The following is a 20836-nucleotide window of genomic DNA, read 5'->3' as shown; positions in this document are numbered from 1 at the left end:
GTATAGGGCTGCCTTTGTTTCTGTTCTATTTTGTGTGTGAGCATACTAGGTACTGCCCAGGGACGCTGCCGGTGGGTAAAGAGCCTACTGCTGTTGACAGCAGGTACTACCAGGGACCCACAATCGGCTTGCTGGGTCTGAATCCACTGATGAGCTGCACAAGGGGGCAAGGAGGACGGAAGGGAACGGAGACTGCTGCATAAAAGTGAAGGATTAGGGGACGCAAAGGATAGATAAGTACAAGCCCAACTTCATTGTATAGTGAGTGTTTTGCCTAGATTGTTTTGCTTCTCTATTTCTTCTTGTGTAACAGGTTAGACCTTACAAAAATATGGGAGGGGCTGTGATTGGGGACCTCACTCAGTGCATGTCATGCAAGATGTACGCGCACCTGGAGCAACCGTCCCAGTGAGTGTACATCTGCATGAGGTGTGTGCGAACGGTTGCCTTGGAAGCCCAGGTAACTGTTCTAGAGCAGACCGTTACACAACTGAGGGACATTCACAATCTCGAGCATAGTTTAGATAGAACGGTGGAGGAGTTGAGGGAGTGGTCACTGGTAGAAGAGGAAAATCAGGGAGCTAGCTGGGTCACAGTTAGAAGGAAGGAAAAGAGGGGGAGGCTCGACATCTCCGAACTATCAAACCCAAATAAATTTGCCCGACTGGATGAGGAATCGGAGGATGATAGTGAGGAAATGACGGTGCCGGAGGAGACTGTTCCCTCTAGCAACTAGAGGAGCCGTCTCTCTGGCGCAGTTGGGATAAAAGTTAGTAAGGTACCTAGTCAGATTGTGGTGGTAGGGGATTCCATTATTGGGAAGACAGATAGGGCAATCTGCTACTGGGACCGTGATCGCCGTACAGTCTGTTGTCACCCGGGTGCTCGGGTGTGGCACATCGCGGACCGTGTAGATAGATTGTTGGGAGGGGAGGGGCTGGGAAGGATCCAGCGGTCTTGGTGCACATTGCCACCAACGACAAAGTTAGTGGAAGGTGGGATGTCCTTAAGAAAGACTATAGGGAATCAGGCAAGAAACTTAAGGCAAGGACATCTAAGGTAATATTCTCCAAATTATTACCCGTGCCACGCGCTAGCCCAGGGAGGCAGAGGGAGATTAGGGAGTTAAATGTGTGGCTTAGGGATTGGTGCAGGAAGGAAGGCTTTGTGTTCCTAGAACACTGGGAGGACTTCTCAGTCAGGCGCCATCTTTTTTGTCGTGATGGATTGCACCTGAATGAGGAGGGCGCAGTGGTGATGGGGGGAGGATGGTTAGAAGGTTGGAGGAGATTTTTAACTAGGTGTCTGGGGGGAGGGTTTAGCAAGAAATCATGGGTCATTAAGTAAGAATAGCAGGAGTGGCAGTACAACATGGCATTTAAGACAACGCAAGTCAACGACATGAACAATTGCAGCAACGGGCTGACTATAAGCGTAACACAACATGTATGTAACCACAACTAATAACTGCAGATGCTGGGCGCCCGTCCCAGTGCATACTGTATCCTCTACGGACTAAGAGAAAAGGATTTACCCATAGGTATTAAAATCCTATTTTCTCATACATCCTAGAGGATGCTGGGGTCACATCAAGAACCATGGGGTTATACCAAAGCTCTAGAATGGGCGGGAGAGTGCGGATGACTCTGCAGCACCGATTGACCAAACAAGAGGTCCTCATCAGCCAGGGTATCAAACTTGTAGAACTTCGCAAAGGTGTTTGAACGCGACCAAGTAGCTGCTCTGCAAAGTTGTAATGCCGAGACCACCCGGGCAGCCGCCCAGGACGAGCCCACCTTTCTGGTAGAATGGACCTTCACCGATTTTGGTAACGGCAATCCAGCCGTAGAATGAGCCTGCTGAATCGTATGACAGATCCAGTGCGCAATAGTCTGCTTGGAAGCAGGAGCCCCAATTTTATTGTGGGCATACAGGACAAACAGAGCCTCCGTTTTCCTAAACTGAGCCGTTCTGACAACATAAATTTTGAAAGCCCTTACTACATCGAGAAACTCCGATTCCAGCAAGGCGTCAGTAGCCACTGGCACCACAATAGGCTGGCTCAAGTGGAACGACGAAACCACTTTCGGCAGAAACTGCTGATGAGTTCTCAACTCTGCTCTATCTTCATGGAAGATCAAATAAGGGCTCTTGTGAGACAAGGCCGCCAATTCAGACACCCGCCTTGCGGATGCCAAGGCCAACAGCATGACCACTTTCCAAGTAAGGAATTTCAACTCTTCTGTAAAGGTTCAAACCAATGAGATTGAAGGAATTGCAACACCATGTTAAGATCCCATGGTGCCACAGGGGGCACAAAGGGAGGTTGGATGTGCAACACTCCTTTCACGAAGGTCTGAACTTCTGGAAGGGAGGCCAATGGTTTTTGGGAGAAAACTGATAAAGCTAAAATTTGAACTTTATTGAGCCCAACTTTAGGCCCACATCCACACCGGCTTGTAGAAAATGGAGAAAACGTCCTAACTAAAATTATTTTGTAGGAGCCTTCTTGGATTCACACCAAGACACGTATTTTCTCCAAATACGGTGGTAATGTTGAGATGTTACTCCTTTCCTGGCCTGAATAAGAGTGGGGATGACTTCCTCGGGAATACTCTTTTGGGCTAGAATCCGGTGTTAAACCTCCAAGCCGTCAAACGAAGTTGCGGTAAGTCTTGGAACACGCACGGCCCCTGCTGTAACAGATCCTCCCTCAGAGGAAGAGGCCAGGGATCTCCTATGAGTAATTCCTGAAGATCTGGATACCAAGCCCTCCTTGGCCAGTCTGGAACAATGAGGATCGCTTGAACCTTTGTTCTTCTTATGATCTTTATCACTCTTGGAATGAGTGGAAGCGGAGGAAACACGTACACCGACTGAAACACCCACGGTGTCACAAGGGCGTCCACTGCTATTGCTTGAGGGTCTCTCGATCTCGAACAATATCTCTGAAGTTTCTTGTTGAGCCGAGACGCCATCATATCTATTTGAGGAATTCCCCAAAGACTTGTCACTTCTGGAAAGACCTCTTGATGAAGACCCCACTCTCCTGGATGGAGATCGTGTCTGCTGAGGAAGTCTACTTCCCAGTTGTCCACTCCTGGAATGAAGATCGCTGACAGAGCGCTTGTATGCCTTTCCGCCGAACGGAGCACCGTTGTGGCCTCTGCCATTGCCGCTCTGCTCTTTGTTCCGCCCTGGCGGTATATGTACGCTACTGCAGTTATGTTGTCCGACTGAATCAAGACGGGCCGATTTCGAAGAAGATGTTCCGCTTGCAGAAGGCCGTTGTGAATGGCCCTTAACTACAGAACGTTTATGTGTAGACAAACTTCCTGGCTTGACCATCTTCCCTGGAAGCTTTCCCCCTGCGTGACTGCTCCCCAGCCTCGGAGACTCGCATCCGTGGTCACTAAGATCCAGTCCTGGATCCCGAACCTGCGTTCCTCTAGGAGGTGAGAGCTGTGCATCCACCACAGGAGTGAGATTCTGGTCTTGGAAGACAGGGTTATCCTTCGGTGCATGTGCAGATGGGACCCGGACCACTTGTCCAACAGGTCCCACTGAAACACTCTGACATGGAATCTGCCAAACTGAATGGCCTCGTAAGCCGCCACCATCTTCCCCAGCAACCGAGTGCATTGATGGATTGACACTCTTGCTGGTTTCAGAATTTGTTTGACCAGACTCTGAAGTTCCAGAGCCTTTTTCACTGGAAGAAAGACTCTCTGTAGTTCTGTGTCCAATATCATTCCCAAAAACGACAACCGCGTTGTCGGAATCAACTGTGATTTTGGCAAGTTTAGGAGCCAACCATGTTGCTGAAGGACTGTCAGGGAGAGTGCAACATCTTGCACCAACTGGTCCCTGGATCTCGCCTTTATCAGGAGATCGTCCAAGTACGGGATAATTATGACTCCTTGCTTGCGAAGGAGAACCATCATCTCCGCCAATCACTTTGGTGAAAATCCTCGGAGCCGTGGACAGACCAAACGGCAATGTTTGTAATTGGTAATGACAATCCTGAATTGCAAGCCTCAGGTAAGCCTGATGCGGAGGATAAATGGGAACATGTAAGTAGGCATCCTTTATGTCCACCGACACCATAAAATCCCCTTCTCCAGAATGGAGATCACTGCTCGGAGAGACTCCATCTTGAATTTGAATTTCTTTGGGAAGAAATTTAGGGATTTCAGGTTTAGGATTGGTCTGACCGAGCCGTCCAGCTTCGGGACCACAAACAGGCTCGAATAAAAACCTTCTCCCTGTTGTGACTGGGGAACCCTGACGATAACTTGATTTTGACACAACTTTTGTATTGCGTCGCAAACTACCTCCCTGTCCGGAAGAGAAGCTGGCAAGGCCGATTTGAAAAAACGGCGAGGGGAAACGTCTTGAAACTCCAGCTTGTACCCTTGGGATACTATTTGTAAAACCCATGGGTCTAGGTCCGTACGAACCCAAAAGTGACTGAAGAGTTTGAGACGTGCCCCCACCGGTGCGGACTCCCGCATAGGAGCCCCAACGTCATGCGGTGGAATTGGCAGAAGCCTGGGAGGACTTCTGCTCCTGGGAGCCTGAGAAGGCTGGTGATCGTTTACCTCTTCCCCTTCCTCTAGTAGCAAGGAAGGTAGAACCTCGGCCCTTTCTGTATTTATTGGGCCGAAAGGACTGCATCTGATAGTGGTACGTTTTCTTTTGTTGTGGAGGAACATAAGGCAAAAAGGATGACTTACCCGCGGTAGCTGTAGATACCAAATCATCAAGGCCGTCACCAAACAAGGCCTTACCTTTATATGGTAGAGATTCCATACTTTTATTGGAATCAGCATCAGCATTCCATTGGTGAATCCACAATGCACGCCTAGCTGAGACAGCCATGACATTGGCCTTTGATCCCAAAAGACCAATATCTCTCGCAGCTTCCTTAAGGTATGCTGCAGCATCCTTGATAGAGGATGTGATCCCTATCTAGGGTATCTATTTCAGAAGACAAGTTGTCTGCCCACTTTTCGATAGAACTACTTACCCACGCAGACGCAATGACAGGTCTGAGTAGCGTACCTGTGGTTGCATAAATGGACTTTCACGTAGTTTCTTGTTTACAATCCTTAAGGGCTGCCGTGCCAGGTGACGGGAGAGCCACCTTTTTAGACAAACGTGACAGGGCCTTGTCCACAGTGGGGGGTGACTCCCACTTTTCCCTATCCGCCGAGGGAAACGGATAAGCTAACGTAATTCTTTTGGGAGTCTGAAACTTTCTGTCAGGACCATCTCAGACTTTTTCAAATAGCGTGTTCAGTTCATGAGAGAGAGGAAACGTTATCTCAGGTTTCTTTTCCTTATACATACAGACCCTTTTATCAGGGACAGCCGGGTCCTCAGTGATATGTAATACCTCTTTAACCGCCACAATCATGTACTGAATGCTCTTTGCCAATTTTGTACCTAATCGGGAATCACTATAGTCGACACTGGAATCAGAGTCCGTGTCGGTAGCAGTGTCTGCCAACTGGGCCAATGTACGTTTTTGTGACCCTGAGGGGACCTGACTTTGCAATAACATATCTTCCACAGATTTCTTCCATGCCTGGGTCTGAGACTCAGACTTATCTAGCCTCTTACTAATAAGAGCCACATTAGCATTCAAGGCGTTCAACACATTTACCCAATCAGGCGTCGGCAGTGCCGACAGGGTCACCCCCACCGCCGTTTGTGTCCCTAATACAGCCTCCTCCTGGGAAGAGCCTTCAGCCTCAGACATGTCGACACACACGCACCAAACACCCACAGACACACCGGGCATATAGGGGACAGACCCACAGTAAAGTTTGTCAGAGAGACACAGAGGGGATTTGCCAGCTCACAACCCAACGCTAAATCAATGGGTCTGAAATCACCAAGAAATTGCCTCAGACCTATAGCGCTTTTACTATCACATATATTGCACCAATTTACATGCCTCCCCCCAGTTTTGCACCCCTGGTACTTGTCAGTGTGAGGAGGACCAGCGTCTCTGGAGGTTGCGGAGAGGAAATGGCGCCGTGAGCTGTGAGGGAGAAGTCCCGCCCCCTTAATGGCGCTTCTGTCCCGCTTTTTCTAATATTTATACTGGCGAGGGTTAGGACAGTGCCGTGGCACTAATGTCCCCTCTTGCCAGTGGAATAATGAGGATGTTTTTTAGCTGCCCAGGGCCCCCCCCCCCCCCGCACCCCATAGTGCTGTGTGTGGGAGCTTGGCGTGCAGCGTCTGCCCGCTGCGCTGTACCTCAGAAAATGCCGTCACTGAAGAAGAAGTCTTCTTTTCTTCTGTTACTCACCTGTCTTCTGAATTCTGGCTCTGTAAGGGGGTGACGGCCGGCTGTGGGAGTGAGCATCTAGGCGTACCCAGCAATCAGCACCCTCAGGAGCTAATGGTGTCATGTAGCCTGTCAAAGTCGAAAAATATAGCGACCTATGATGCCTTGTACTAACCCCATGCGCTTGCCCGCTGCACGTGCACATTCTCTCCCGTGCGTGCGCATATTCGCAGTTGCGTGACGGCGCCTCCACGGTCGTGCGCTCAGGCGCGTGGTATGCGCATTTACGGTAGAGTTTGTGTGCGTCTGGCGGGCGACTCGATCGTTACATAGTTAATCTAAATAGTGTATTTTATAGGTTATGGTCCCCTTAATAATATCTGTAAGTATGATTAGTGTAACTGGTTCAGGGACAAAGGAATTCTTCTTTGCATGATACGAAGGGTCAGACAGGGTCTGAGCGGTGGTGTTTAGTACCTAACCGAAGAGTATTTTATTAGAAACATTCCGGTGTTGGTTAGGAAGAGATCGGTCGCTCCAGCGTATAGTTATGTTTAAAATAAGTTTATGGACATTTACAGTATTTGCAGTTTAATTACACATGCAGGGGGAATCCAGAGGATACCTCCCATCTGAGCAGTTTGAAATAGTCACAGCCCACCTGTTCAAACAAACCTATGACCTTTGGTTATAATGCGAAGACAGATTCCTGTGTCCAATGAACAATAAGATTGTAGGGCCCTTTGTAGTGTACTGTACTTTGTGTATATAAGAACAGCCAGCCTGGGCCAGCTCAGTCTTCTCTCCACAAAGGTTTTCATCATTGACTAACTAGAGAGCTGGTTTCCAGGACTGCGCTAGCGATCATTCCCCACGTGTGTAAGTTCTCTGTAACCAACTTATTCTCTGTCTGTATTTGCTATACTGTCTCTCTCTCACTGTTATTGTTTAGGATTAAGATGCCATTGTATATTTATGTCCAGTTATTCTGTTTAGGTGTTTTATGTTAGTGCTGTAGTGTATAAGCTGTTAACTGTATTTTCCCTTTTTACATAGCTAAATCTCGTTAGTAAAGGTGTTGGAACCTCAGCAAGGTGTCTGTGTTTCTCTAGCTAGTACAAAGGGTTTCTGAGTATCTCAATCACTCAAACAGCTTGCTTAAATATCCAGGTTAACCAGTGGTATATCATTACAGTATCTCAATACTAAGACTTACAGTATAATCATACTCTGTGTTTAAGGTTTAAAAGGTTATTATCTGTGTGTACGCTCGCTGTGTGTATTCCGTACACTCAGCGTAGCGTGTGTACGTAACTTGCGTACCACGTGCGAGGTCTTTGTACGCCAATAGCGTACGGAGTGCGTAGCACGTGCACGTGGTTTAGCGGCCATTACGGCTTGAAGGTATTAGTAAATAGCTTGTGTTAAAAGGTAGAAAATTGACTCTATCAAGCCAGAAGCAGAGCCCTTGAACTCACTGGAAGTGGGTCATACTTCTCTCCCCTAAGTCCCACGAAGCAGGGAGACTGTTGCCAGCAGCCTCCCTGAACATAAAAAACCTAAAGTCTTTTTCAGAGAAACTCAGTAGAGCTCCCTGTAGTGCGTCCAGTCTCACTGGGCTCAATTCTAAAACTGGAGTCTGGAGGAGGGGCATAGAGGGAGGAGCCAGTTCACACCCTTTCAAAGTCTTAAAGTGCCCATGTCTCCTGCGGATCCAGTCTATACCCCATGGTTCTATGGTGAACCCAGCATCCTCTAGGACGTACAAGAAAAATAAAAATCTGAGTGGGATGCGGAGTCATTCCAGCACTATAAGGACTGTAACAAAATATGCAAAAAAGGAATGAGCGGCTAAAGTAGAAACTGAAAAACTAGTAGCGTAGCAAAGGAAAGCAAAGCAAATCCCCAAAAATTGTTTAAGTACATCAATAGCAAGATACTAAAGAAGGAGCGTATAGGCCCTTTAAAGGACAAGAGGGGAGTCTTAATAAAAAATGATAATGACATAGCAAACAAACTAAACAAGTTTTTTTCAACGGTATTTACCAGAGAGGACCAAATGCTGGGTCTAACACAAAATCTCAACAAAGATAATGTCCCACTGCTAAATGCTTATTTATGTGAGGAGGTAGTCTGTGACCGATTAAAAAATGTAAAGATTAATAAGTCAACTGGTCCAGATGGAATTCACCCCGAAGAGTTCTTATGAAGTTGCACGCTGAACTAGCAAGACCTCTATATTTGATCTTCATGGATTTGGTTAAATCGGGTATGGTTCCCAAAGACTGGCATATAGCAGAGGTAGTGCCGATATTGAAAAAGGGGAGCAAAGCTGAACCAGGTAATTATAGACCAGTTAGTCTTACATCTATAGTGGGGAAAGTATTGGAAGGTTTTCGAAGGGACGGTATTCAAAGGTTCCTTGAAGTAAATAAGGTCATTAAAAGGAACCAACATGGATTTGTGAGGGACAGATCATGTCAGACCAACTTACTTGGCTTTTATGAAACAGTAAGTGCGAACCTTGATCAGGGTAAGGAGGTGGATGTAATCTTTTTAGACTTTGCCAAAGCTTTCGACACTGTACCACACATGCGTCTTATCTATAAGCTACAAGAAATTGGGCTAGAGAGCACAATATGCACTTGGGTCAGTAATTGGTTAGATAATAGGGAGCAGCGCGTTGTGGTCAATGGATCATTTTCAAATTGGACTAAAGTACTAAGTGGTGTGCCACAAGGGTCTGTACTTGGAACACTTTTGTTCAACATTTTCATCAACGACCTAACAGTAGGTCTAGAAAGCATGGTGTCAATTTTCGCAGACGATACCAAACTGTGTAAGGTTATATATATATGGAGGGGGATGCTGAGTCTCTTCAGAACGACTTAACTAAACTGGAAGCATGGGCAGCAAAATAGAGAATGAGATTCAATACAGACAAGTGTAAGGTAATGCACTGTGGGGCAAGACCGGAAATTACACCTACATACTAAATGGGGTAATTCTAGGGGATTCTGTACTGGAAAAAGACTTAGGGGTTCACATAGATAACAAATTAAGCAGCAGTACCCAAAGTAGGAGTGCAGCAAAGAAGGCTAATAAGATATTAACATGCATAAAACAGGAAATTGATGCAAGGGTCGAGAGTATTATACTCCCATTATATAAATCACTAGTGAGGCCACATCTTGAATACTGTGTGCAATTTTGGGCACCATATTACGAAAAGGATATTCTGGAGCTAGAAAAGGTTCAGAGGAGGGCGACCAAACTAATCAAGGGCATGGAGACGCTGGAATACGAGGAAAGGCTTGCAAGGCTAGGCATGTTTACATTGGAAAAGAGGAGACTAAGAGGGGACATGATCAACATCTACAAATATATAAGGGGACAATACACAGAGCTTGGGAGGGACCTGTTTTCAATATGATCAGCACAGAGGACACGTGGTCACTATCTTAGGTTAGAGGAGAGGAGTTTCCGCACATTGAGGCGAAAACGTTTTTTCACAGTAAGGACAATACGTGTTTGAAATTCCCTGCCTGAGAGAGTAGTATCTGCGGACTCAGTCAACACCTTTAAGAATGGGTTAAATTCCTATTTGATAAAGATATTCAGGGTTATCATGCGTAGGCACGCATTATAGCTAATATAACTAGTCCTAACATAAAAATAACTAGTCCTATAATAGGACTGCATAGGAGACAACAAATAGGTTGAACTCGATGGACAATTGTCTTTTTTCAACCTTAGTTACTATGTTACACACACCCCTCTACCAACACAGTGCCAGTCACACACACCCCTCTCCCAGTACAGTGCCAGTCACACACACCCCTCTCCCAACACAGTACCAGTCATACACACACCCTCTCCCAGTACAGTACCAGTCACACACACCCCTCTCCCAGTACAGTACCAGTCACACACACCCCTCTCCCAGTACAGTACCAGTCACACACACCCCTCTCCCAGTACAGTACCAGTTACACACCCCTCTCCCAGTACAGTACCAGTCACACACACACCTCTCCCAGTACAGTACCAGTACAGTACCAGTCACACACACCCCTCTCCCAGTACAGTACCAGTCACACACCCCTCTCCCAGTACAGTACCAGTCACACACACCCCTCTCCCAGTACAGTACCAATCACACACCCCTCTCCCAGTACAGTACCAATCACACACCCCTCTCCCAGTACAGTACCAGTCACACACACTCCTTTCTTCCAGTACCACCCCCTCTCCCAGTAGCAGTCACGGTTAGGTCTAAAACCAAGTTGGTGAAGGGACCTCTGATGTCACCAGTGGAGGAGCCACGTCGCCAGAATGAGGAGCCATGGCTGAACAGGGTACCTGAAATATAACCTCGCTTCACTCGCCACACTTCGGGCACAGTGGCTCGCGGGGTTACTAAAGGGAGTAGTTAGTGGTGTGGATAGTAGAACACCTATCCCGCTGGCCTAGCTACTCCCCCTTACGTCAGGGATCCTTTCTCCAACTTGATTCTAGCATCTACCGTCACCCCTCTCCCAGCACAGTACCAGTTACACCTCTCCCATTACCAGTAACACACACAAAACCCTCCCAGTAGGAAACATCTCCCTCTCCCAGTACAGTTCCAGTCAACCCCACTCCCAGTATCAGACACACCCTCTCCCAGTACCAGTCACCCCTCTCCCAGTATCAGACACACCCTCTCCCTGTACTAGTCACCCCTCTCCCAGTATCAGACACACCCTCTCCCAGTACCAGTCACCCCTCTCCCTGTATCAGACACCCCCGCTCCCTGTACCAGTCACCCCTCTCCCAGTATCAGACACCCCCTCTCCCTGTACCAGTCACCCCTCTCCCAGTATCAGACACACCCTCTCCCAGTACCAGACACCCCCTCTCCCTGTACTAGTCACCCCTCTCCCAGTATCAGACACACCCTCTCCCAGTACCAGTCACCCCGCTCCCTGTACCAGTCACCCCTCTCCCAGTATCAGACACCCCCTCTCCCTGTACCAGTCACCCCCTCTCCCAGTATCAGACACACCCTCTCCCAATACCAGTCACCCCTCTCCCAGTATCAGACACACCCTCTCCCAGTACCAGACACCCCCTCTCCCTGTACTAGTCACCCCTCTCCCAGTATCAGACACTCCCTCTCCCAGTACCAGTCACCCCTCTCCCTGTATCAGACACCCCCGCTCCCTGTACCAGTCACCCCTCTCCCAGTATCAGACACTCCCTCTCCCAGTACCAGTCACCCCTCTCCCTGTATCAGACACCCCCGCTCCCTGTACCAGTCACCCCTCTCCCAGTATCAGACACCCCCTCTCCCTGTACCAGTCACCCCCTCTCCCAGTATCAGACACACCCTCTCCCAGTACCAGTCACCCCTCTCCCAGTATCAGACACACCCTCTTCCAGTACCAGTCACCCCTCTCCCAGTATCAGACACACCCTCTCCCAGTACCAGTCACTCCTCTCCCAGTATCAGACACCCCCTCTCCCAGTACCAGTCACCCCTCTCCCAGTATCAGACACACCCTCTCCCAGTATCAGACACACCCTCTCCCAGCACCAGTCACTCCTCTCCCAGTATCAGACACACCCTCTCCCAGTACCAGTCACTCCTCTCCCAGTATCAGACACACCCTCTCCCAGTACCAGTCACCCCTCTCCCTGTATCAGACACCCCCTCTCCCTGTATCAGACACCCCCTCTCCCTGTACCAGTCACCCCTCTCCCAGTATCAGACACCCCCTCTCCCTGTATCAGACACACCCTCTCCCAGTATCAGACACACCCTCTCCCAGTACCAGACACACCCTCTCCCAGTACCAGACACACCCTCTCCCAGTACCAGTCACCCCTCTCCCAGTATCAGACACACCCTCTCCCAGTACCAGTCACCCCTCTCCCAGTACCAGACACCCCTTCCCAGTAGCAGTCACACCCTCTCCCAGTATCAGACACACCCAGTACCAGTCACCCCTCTCCCAGTATCAGACACCCCCTCCCAGTAGCAGTCACACCCTCTCCCAGTAGCAGACAGGCAGGGGAAGGACAGCGCTCACTGCAGCAGATGAGCCGGTCACTGGCAGCAATCACCGGGGAATTGAGAGGCAGAGCGCACACGGCTGGAAACGAGGCTTGGGGCACAGGAAGTACCGGTAACGTGCGGGGGACGATTCAGACGCGGGAACGAGGCTTGGATGCCGGAAGTTTACCTGTGGGCGTCGCCATAGTAACGCGGCTTGTAGTCCCTGGTAGCCGGAGGAGCTGATGTGAGAGAGAGGAGGGTGAGATGGGTGGGTGTGTGCTGCTGCTGCATCATCATCAGGCCGGACAGTAGCTGCTGAGAGGGGGCATGTAGCCTGTTGCTGCCCGCTGCTGCTTTGCCCTGATTGCTGCCTTACCCCAGTCTGGCTCTCCTCATGTTCTACATGTACAGTAATGTGTGTATAGCTATAGGGAGAGAGAGGAGGGTGAGATGGGTGTATATAGCTATAGGGAGAGAGGAGGGTGAGATGGGTGTATTGCTATAGGGAGAGAGAGGAGGGTGAGATGGGTGTATATAGCTATAGGGAGAGAGAGGAGGGTTAGATGGGTGTATAGCTATAGGGAGAGAGAGAGGAGGGTGAGATGGGTGTATATAGCTATAGGGAGAGAGGAGGGTGAGATGGGTGTATAGCTACAGGGAGAGAGAGGAGGGTGAGATGGGTGTATATAGCTATAGGGAGAGAGGAGGGTGAGATGGGTGTATAGCTATAGGGAGAGAGAGGAGGGTGAGATGGGTGTATATAGCTATAGGGAGAGAGAGGAGGGTGAGATGGGTGTATATAGCTATAGGGAGAGAGGAGGGTGAGATGGGTGTATAGCTATAGGGAGAGAGAGGAGGGTGAGATGGGTGTATATAGCTATAGGGAGAGAGGAGTGTGAGATGGGTGTATAGCTATAGGGAGAGAGAGGAGGGTGAGATGGATGTATATACCTATAGGGAGAGAGAGGAGGGTGAGATGGATGTATATACCTATAGGGAGAGAGAGGAGGGTGAGATGGGTGTATAGCTATAGATAGAGAGAGGAGGGTGAGATGTGTGTGTATATAGCTATAGGGTGAGATGGGTGTATAGCTATAGGGAGAGAGAGGAGGGTGAGATGGGTGTATATAGCTATAGGGAGAGAGAGAGAGGAGGGTGAGATGGGTGTATATAGCTATAGGGAGAGAGAGGAGGGTGAGATGGGTGTATATAGCTATAGGGAGAGAGAGGAGGGTGAGATGGGTGTATAGTTACAGAGAGAGAGGAGGGTGAGATGGGTGTATAGCTATAGGGAGAGAGAGGAGGGTGAGATTGGTGTATATAGCTATAGGGAGAGAGGAGGGTGAGATGGGTGTATAGCTATAGGGAGAGAGAGGAGGGTGAGATGGGTGTATATAGCTATAGGGAGAGAGAGGAGGGTGAGATGGGTGTATATAGCTATAGGGTGAGATGGGTGTATAGCTATAGGGCGAGAGGAGGGTGAGATGGGTGTATATAGCTATAGGAAGAGAGAGAGGAGGGTGAGATGGGTGTATAGCTATAGGGCGAGAGGAGGGAGAGATGGGTGTATATAGCAATAAGGAGAGAGAGGAGGGTGAGATAGAGGAGGGTGAGATGGGTGTATAGCTATAGGGAGAGAGAGGAGGGTGAGATGGGTGTATAGCTATAGGGAGAGAGGAGGGTGAGATGGGTGTATATAGCTATAGGGAGAGAGAGGAGGGTGAGATGGGTGTATAGCTATAGGGAGAGAGGAGGGTGAGATGTGTGTGTATATAGCTATAGGGAGAGAGAGGAGGGTGAGATGGTTGTATAGCTATAGAGAGAGAGAGGAGGGTGAGATGTGTATATACCTATAGGGAGAGAGAGAGGAGGGTGAGATGGGTGTATATACCTATAGGGAGAGAGAGAGGAGGGTGAGATGTGTGTATACCTATAGGGAGAGAGAGAGGAGGATGAGATGGGTGTATATACCTATAGGGAGAGAGAGAGGAGGGTGAGATGTGTGTATACCTATAGGGAGAGAGAGAGGAGGGTGAGATGGGTGTATATAGCTATATGGAGAGAGAGGAGGGTGAGATGTGTGTATATAGCTATAGGGAGAGAGAGGAGGGTGAGATGGGTGTATAGCTATAGAGAGAGAGAGGAGGGTGAGATGTGTATATACCTATAGGGAGAGAGAGAGGAGGGTGAGATGTGTGTATAGCTATAGGGAGAGGGAGGAGGGTGAGATGGGTGTATAGCTATAGGGAGAGAGGAAGGTGAGATGGGTGTATATAGCTATAGAGAGAGATAGAGGAGGGTGAGATGGGTGTATATAGCTATAGGGAGAGAGAGGAGGGTGAGATGGGTGTATAGCTATAGGGAGAGAGAGGAGGGTGAGATGAGTGTACAGCTATAGGGAGAGAGAGAGGAGGGTGAGAGGGGTGTATATAGCTATAGAGAGAGATGGAGGAGGGTGAGATGGGTATATATAGCTATAGGGAGAGAGAGGAGGGTGAGATGGGTGTATAGCTATAGGGAGAGAGTAGGGTGAGATGGGTGTATAGCTATAGGGAGAGAGAGGAGGGTGAGATGGGTGTATAGCTATAGGGAGAGAGAGGAGGGTGAGATGGGTGTATAGCTATAGGGATAGAGGCGGGTGAGATGGGTGTATATAGCTATAGGGAGAGAGAGGAGGGTGAGATGGGTGTATAGCTATAGGGAGAGAGAGAAGGGTGAGATGGGTGTATAGCTATAGGGAGAGAGAGGAGGGTGAGATGTGTATAGCTATAGGGAGAGAGAGGAGGGTGAGATAGGTATATAGCTATAGGGAGAGAGAGGAGAGTGAGATGTGTATATAGCTATAGGGAGAGAGAGGAGGGTGAGATGGGTGTATATAGCTATAGGGAGAGAGAGAGAGGAGGGTGAGATGGGTGTATAGCTATAGGGAGAGAGAGGAGGGTGAGATGGCTGTATATATCTATAGGGAGAGAGAGGAGGGTGAGATGTGTGTATAGCTATAGGGAGAGAGGAGGGTGAGATGGGTGTATAGCTATAGGGAGAGAGAGGAGGGTGAGATGGGTGTATAGCTATAGGGAGAGAGAGAGGAGGGTGAGATGGGTGTATAGCTATAGGGAGAGAGAGAGGAGGGTGAGATGGGTGTATAGCTATAGGGAGAGAGAGGAGGGTGAGATGGGTGTTTAGCTATAGGGAGAGAGAGGAGGGTGAGATGGGTGTATATAGCTATAGGGAGAGAGAGGAGGGTGAGATGGGTGTATATAGCTATAGGGTGAGATGGGTGTATAGCTATAGGGCGAGAGGAGGGTGAGATGGGTGTATATAGCTAGAGGGAGAGAGAGGAGGGTGAGATGGGTGTATAGCTATAGGGAGAGAGAGAGGAGGGTGAGATGGGTGTATAGCTATAGGGAGAGAGGAGGGTGAGATGGGTGTATAGCTATAGGGAGAGAGAGAGGAGGGTGAGATGGGTGTATAGCTATAGGGAGAGAGAGAGAGGAGGGTGAGATGGGTGTATAGCTATAGGGAGAGAGAGGAGGGTGAGATGGGTGTATAGCTATAGGGAGAGAGAGGAGGGTGAGATGGGTGTATATAGCTATAGGGAGAGAGAGGAGGGTGAGATGGGTGTATATAGCTATAGGGTGAGATGGGTGTATAGCTATAGGGCGAGAGGAGGGTGAGATGGGTGTATATAGCTAGAGGGAGAGAGAGGAGGGTGAGATGGGTGTATATAGCTATAGGGAGAGAGAGGAGGGTGAGATAAGTGTATAGCTATAGGGCGAGAGGAGGGAGAGATGGGTGTATATAGCTATAAGGAGAGAGAGGAAGGTGAGATGGGTGTATATAGCTATAGGGAGAGAGAGGAGGGTGAGATGGGTGTATATAGCTATAGGGAGAGAGAGAGGAGGGTGAGATGGGTGTATATAGCTATAGGGAGAGAGAGGAGGGTGAGATGGGTGTATAGCTATAGGGAGAGAGAGGAGGGTGAGATGGGTGTATAGCTATAGGGAGAGAGGAGGGTGAGATGGGTGTATATAGCTATAGGGAGAGAGAGGAGGGTGAGATGGGTGTATAGCTATAGGGAGAGAGAGGAGGGTGAGATGTGTGTGTATATAGCTATAGGGAGAGAGAGGAGGGTGAGATGGGTGTATATAGCTATAGGGAGAGAGAGGAGGGTGAGATGGGTGTATAGCTATAGGGAGAGAGATGAGGGTGAGATGGGTGTATAGCTATAGGGAGAGAGAGGAGGGTGATATGGGTGTATAGCTATAGGGAGAGAGAGGAGGGTGAGATGGGTGTATATAGCTATAGGGAGAGAGAGGAGAGTGAGATGGGTGTATATAGCTATAGAGAGAGATGGAGGAGGGTGAGATGGGTGTATATAGCTATAGGGAGAGAGAGGAGGGTGAGATGGGTGTATAGCTATAGGGAGAGAGTAGGGTGAGATGGGTGTATAGCTATAGGGAGAGAGAGGAGGGTGAGATGGGTGTATAGCTATAGGGAGAGAGAGGAGGGTGAGATGGGTGTATAGCTATAGGGATAGAGGAGGGTGAGATGGGTGTATATAGCTATAGGGAGAGAGAGGAGGGTGAGATGGGTGTATAGCTATAGGGAGAGAGAGAAGGGTGAGATGGGTGTATAGCTATAGGGAGAGAGAGGAGGGTGAGATGTGTATAGCTATAGGGAGAGAGAGGAGGGTGAGATGGGTGTATATAGCTATAGGGAGAGAGAGGAGGGTGAGATGGGTGTATAGCTATAGGGAGAGAGAGGAGAGTGAGATGTGTATATAGCTATAGGGAGAGAGAGGAGGGTGAGTTGGGTGTATATAGCTATAGGGAGAGAGAGAGGGAGGAGGGTGAGATGGGTGTATAGCTATAGGGAGAGAGAGGAGGGTGAGATGGGTGTATATATCTATAGGGAGAGAGAGGAGGGTGAGATGTGTGTATAGCTATAGGGAGAGAGGAGGGTGAGATGGGTGTATAGCTAAAGGGAGAGAGAGGAGGGTGATATGGGTGTATAGCTATAGGGAGACAGAGGAGGGTGAGATGGGTGTATAGCTATAGGGAGAGAGAGAGAGAGGAGGGTGATATGGGTGTATAGCTATAGGGAGACAGAGGAGGGTGAGATGGGTGTATAGCTATAGGGAGAGAGAGAGGAGGGTGAGATGGGTGTATATAGCTATAGGGAGAGAGGAGGATGAGATGGATGTATAGCTATAGGGAGAGAGAGGAGGGTGAGATGGGTGTATAGCTATAGGGAGAGAGAGGAGGGTGAGATGGGTGTATAGCTATAGGGAGAGAGAGGAGGGTGAGATGGGTGTATATAGCTATAGGGAGGGAGAGAGAGAGAGAGAGAGAGGAGGATGAGATGGATGTATAGCTATAGGGAGAGAGAGGAGGGTGAGATGGGTGTATAGCTATAGGGAGAGAGAGGAGGGTGAGATGGGTGTATAGCTATAGGGAGAGAGAGGAGGGTGAGATGGGTTTATAGCTATAGGGAGAGACAGGAGGGTGAGATGGGTGTATATAGCTATAGGGAGAGAGAGAGAAGGGTGAGATGGATGTATATAGCTATAGGGGGAGAGAGGAGGGTGAGATGGGTGTATATAGCTATAGGGAGAGAGAGGAGGGTGAGATGGGTGTATATAGCTATAGTTGGAGAGAGGAGGGTGAGATGGGTGTATATAGCTATAGGGAGAGAGAGAGAAGGGTGAGATGGATGTATATAGCTATAGGGGGAGAGAGGAGGGTGAGATGGGTGTATAGCTATAGGGAGAGAGAGGAGGGTGAGATGGGTGTATAGCTATAGGGATAGAGGAGGGTGAGATGGGTGTATAGCTATAGGGAGAGAGAGGAGGGTGAGATGGGTGTATAGCTATAGGGAGAGAGAGGAGGGTGAGATGGGTGTATATAGCTATAGGTAGAGAGGAGGGTGAGATGGGTGTATAGCTATAGGGAGAGAGAGGAGGGTGAGATGGGTGTATAGCTATAGGGAGATAGAGGAGGGTGAGATGGGTGTATAGCTATAGGGAGAGAGAGGAGGGTGAGATGGGTGTATAGCTATAGGGAGAGAGAGGAGGGTGAGATGGGTGTATATAGCTATAGGTAGAGAGGAGGGTGAGATGGGTGTATAGCTATAGGGAGAGAGAGGAGGGTGAGATGGGTGTATAGCTATAGGGATAGAGGAGGGTGAGATGGGTGTATAGCTATAGGGAGAGAGAGGAGGGTGAGATGGGTGTATAGCTATAGGGAGAGAGAGGAGGGTGAGATGGGTGTATAGCTATAGGGAGAGAGGAGGGTGAGATGTGTGTATAGCTATAGGGAGAGAGAGGAGGGTGAGATGTGTGTATAGCTATAGGGAGAGAGAGGAGGGTGAGATGGGTGTATAGCAGAGGCGTAACTAGGGTTTCTCTGACGTCCTAGTGGATGCTGGGAACTCCGTAAGGACCATGGGGAATAGCGGCTCCGCAGGAGACTGGGCACAAAAATAAGATTTTACTTACCGATAAATCTATTTCTCGGAGTCCGTAGTGGATGCTGGGGTTCCTGAAAGGACCATGGGGAATAGCGGCTCCGCAGGAGACAGGGCACAAAAAGTAAAGCTTTTCCGATCAGGTGGTGTGCACTGGCTCCTCCCCCTATGACCCTCCTCCAGACTCCAGTTAGGTACTGTGCCCGGACGAGCGTACACAATAAGGGAGGATTTTGAATCCCGGGTAAGACTCATACCAGCCACACCAATCACACCGTACAACTTGTGATCTAAACCCAGTTAACAGTATGATAACAGCGGAGCCTCTGAAAGATGGCTTCCTTCAACAATAACCCGAATTAGTTAACAATAACTATGTACAACTTATGCAGATAATCCGCACTTGGGATGGGCGCCCAGCATCCACTACGGACTCCGAGAAATAGATTTATCGGTAAGTAAAATCTTATTTTCTCTATCGTCCTAGTGGATGCTGGGGTTCCTGAAAGGACCATGGGGATTATACCAAAGCTCCCAAACGGGCGGGAGAGTGCGGATGACTCTGCAGCACCGAATGAGAGAACTCCAGGTCCTCCTTAGCCAGAGTATCAAATTTGTAAAATTTTACAAACGTGTTCTCCCCTGACCACGTAGCTGCTCGGCAAAGTTGTAATGCCGAGACCCCTCGGGCAGCCGCCCAAGATGAGCCCACCTTCCTTGTGGAGTGGGCCTTTACAGATTTAGGCTGTGGCAAGCCTGCCACAGAATGTGCAAGTTGGATTGTGCTACAGATCCAACGAGCAATCGTCTGCTTAGACGCAGGAGCACCCATCTTGTTGGGTGCATACAATATAAACAACGAGTCAGATTTTCTGACTCCAGCTGTCCTTGCAATATATATTTTTAATGCTCTGACAACGTCCAGTAACTTGGAGTCCTCCAAGTCACTTGTAGCCGCAGGCACTACAATAGGCTGGTTCAGATGAAATGCTGACACCACCTTAGGGAGAAAATGCGGACGAGTCCGCAGTTCTGCCCTGTCCGAATGGAAAATCAGATATGGGCTTTTGTAAGATAAAGCTGCCAATTCTGACACTCTCCTGGCAGAAGCCAGGGCTAGAAGCATGGTCACTTTCCATGTGAGATATTTCAAATCCACCTTTTTTAGTGGTTCAAACCAATGAGATTTTAGGAAGTCCAAAACCACATTTAGATCCCACGGTGCCACTGGAGGCACCACAGGAGGCTGTATATGCAGCACTCCCTTAACAAAGGTCTGGACTTCAGGGACTGAAGCCAATTCTTTTTGAAAGAAAATCGACAGGGCCGAAATTTGAACCTTAATAGATCCCAATTTGAGACCCATTGACAATCCTGATTGCAGGAAATGTAGGAATCGACCCAGTTGAAATTCCTCCGTCGGAGCACTCCGATCTTCGCACCACGCAACATATTTTCGCCAAATTCGGTGATAATGTTGCACGGTTACTTCCTTCCTTGCTTTAATCAAAGTAGGAATGACTTCTTCCGGCATGCCTCTTTCCTTTAGGATCCGGCGTTCAACCGCCATGCCGTCAAACGCAGCCGCGGTAAGTCTTGAAACAGACAGGGACCCTGCTGAAGCAAGTCCCTCCTTAGAGGTAGAGGCCACGGATCTTCCGTGATCATCTCTTGAAGTTCCGGGTACCAAGTCCTCCTTGGCCAATCCGGAACCACTAGTATCGTTCTTACGCCTCTTTGCCGTATAATTCTCAATACTTTTGGTATGAGAGGCAGAGGAGGAAACACATACACCGACTGGTACACCCAAGGCGTTACCAGCGCGTCCACAGCTATTGCCTGCGGATCTCTTGACCTGGCGCAATACCTGTCCAGTTTTTTGTTGAGGCGAGACGCCATCATGTCCACCATTGGTCTTTCCCAACGGGTTACCAGCATGTGGAAGACTTCTGGATGAAGTCCCCACTCTCCCGGGTGAAGATCGTGTCTGCTGAGGAAGTCTGCTTCCCAGTTGTCCACTCCCGGGATGAACA

General features: G+C 49.0%; 1 protein-coding gene across 2 annotated transcripts in view; it reads right to left on the bottom strand.

Moving 5' to 3' along the window:
* The window catches only part of LOC134994001 (oocyte zinc finger protein XlCOF7.1-like), an 87677-nt gene extending 75217 nt beyond the window's left edge, over nucleotides 1-12460 (bottom strand). For both annotated transcript variants that reach the window (XM_063950918.1, XM_063950919.1), the window contains exon 1: nucleotides 12373-12460. The gene's annotated coding sequence lies outside the window, so the exon portion shown is untranslated. The remainder of the gene's footprint in view (nucleotides 1-12372) is intronic.
* Between the last annotated feature and the right edge of the window lie 8376 nt (nucleotides 12461-20836).

Source organism: Pseudophryne corroboree, chromosome 2 (genome assembly GCF_028390025.1).
Source record: "Pseudophryne corroboree isolate aPseCor3 chromosome 2, aPseCor3.hap2, whole genome shotgun sequence".
Lineage (NCBI taxonomy): Eukaryota > Metazoa > Chordata > Amphibia > Anura > Myobatrachidae > Pseudophryne > Pseudophryne corroboree.
The sequence above is the reverse complement of the archived record's forward strand: the minus strand, read 5'-3'. Positions and strand labels throughout refer to the sequence as shown.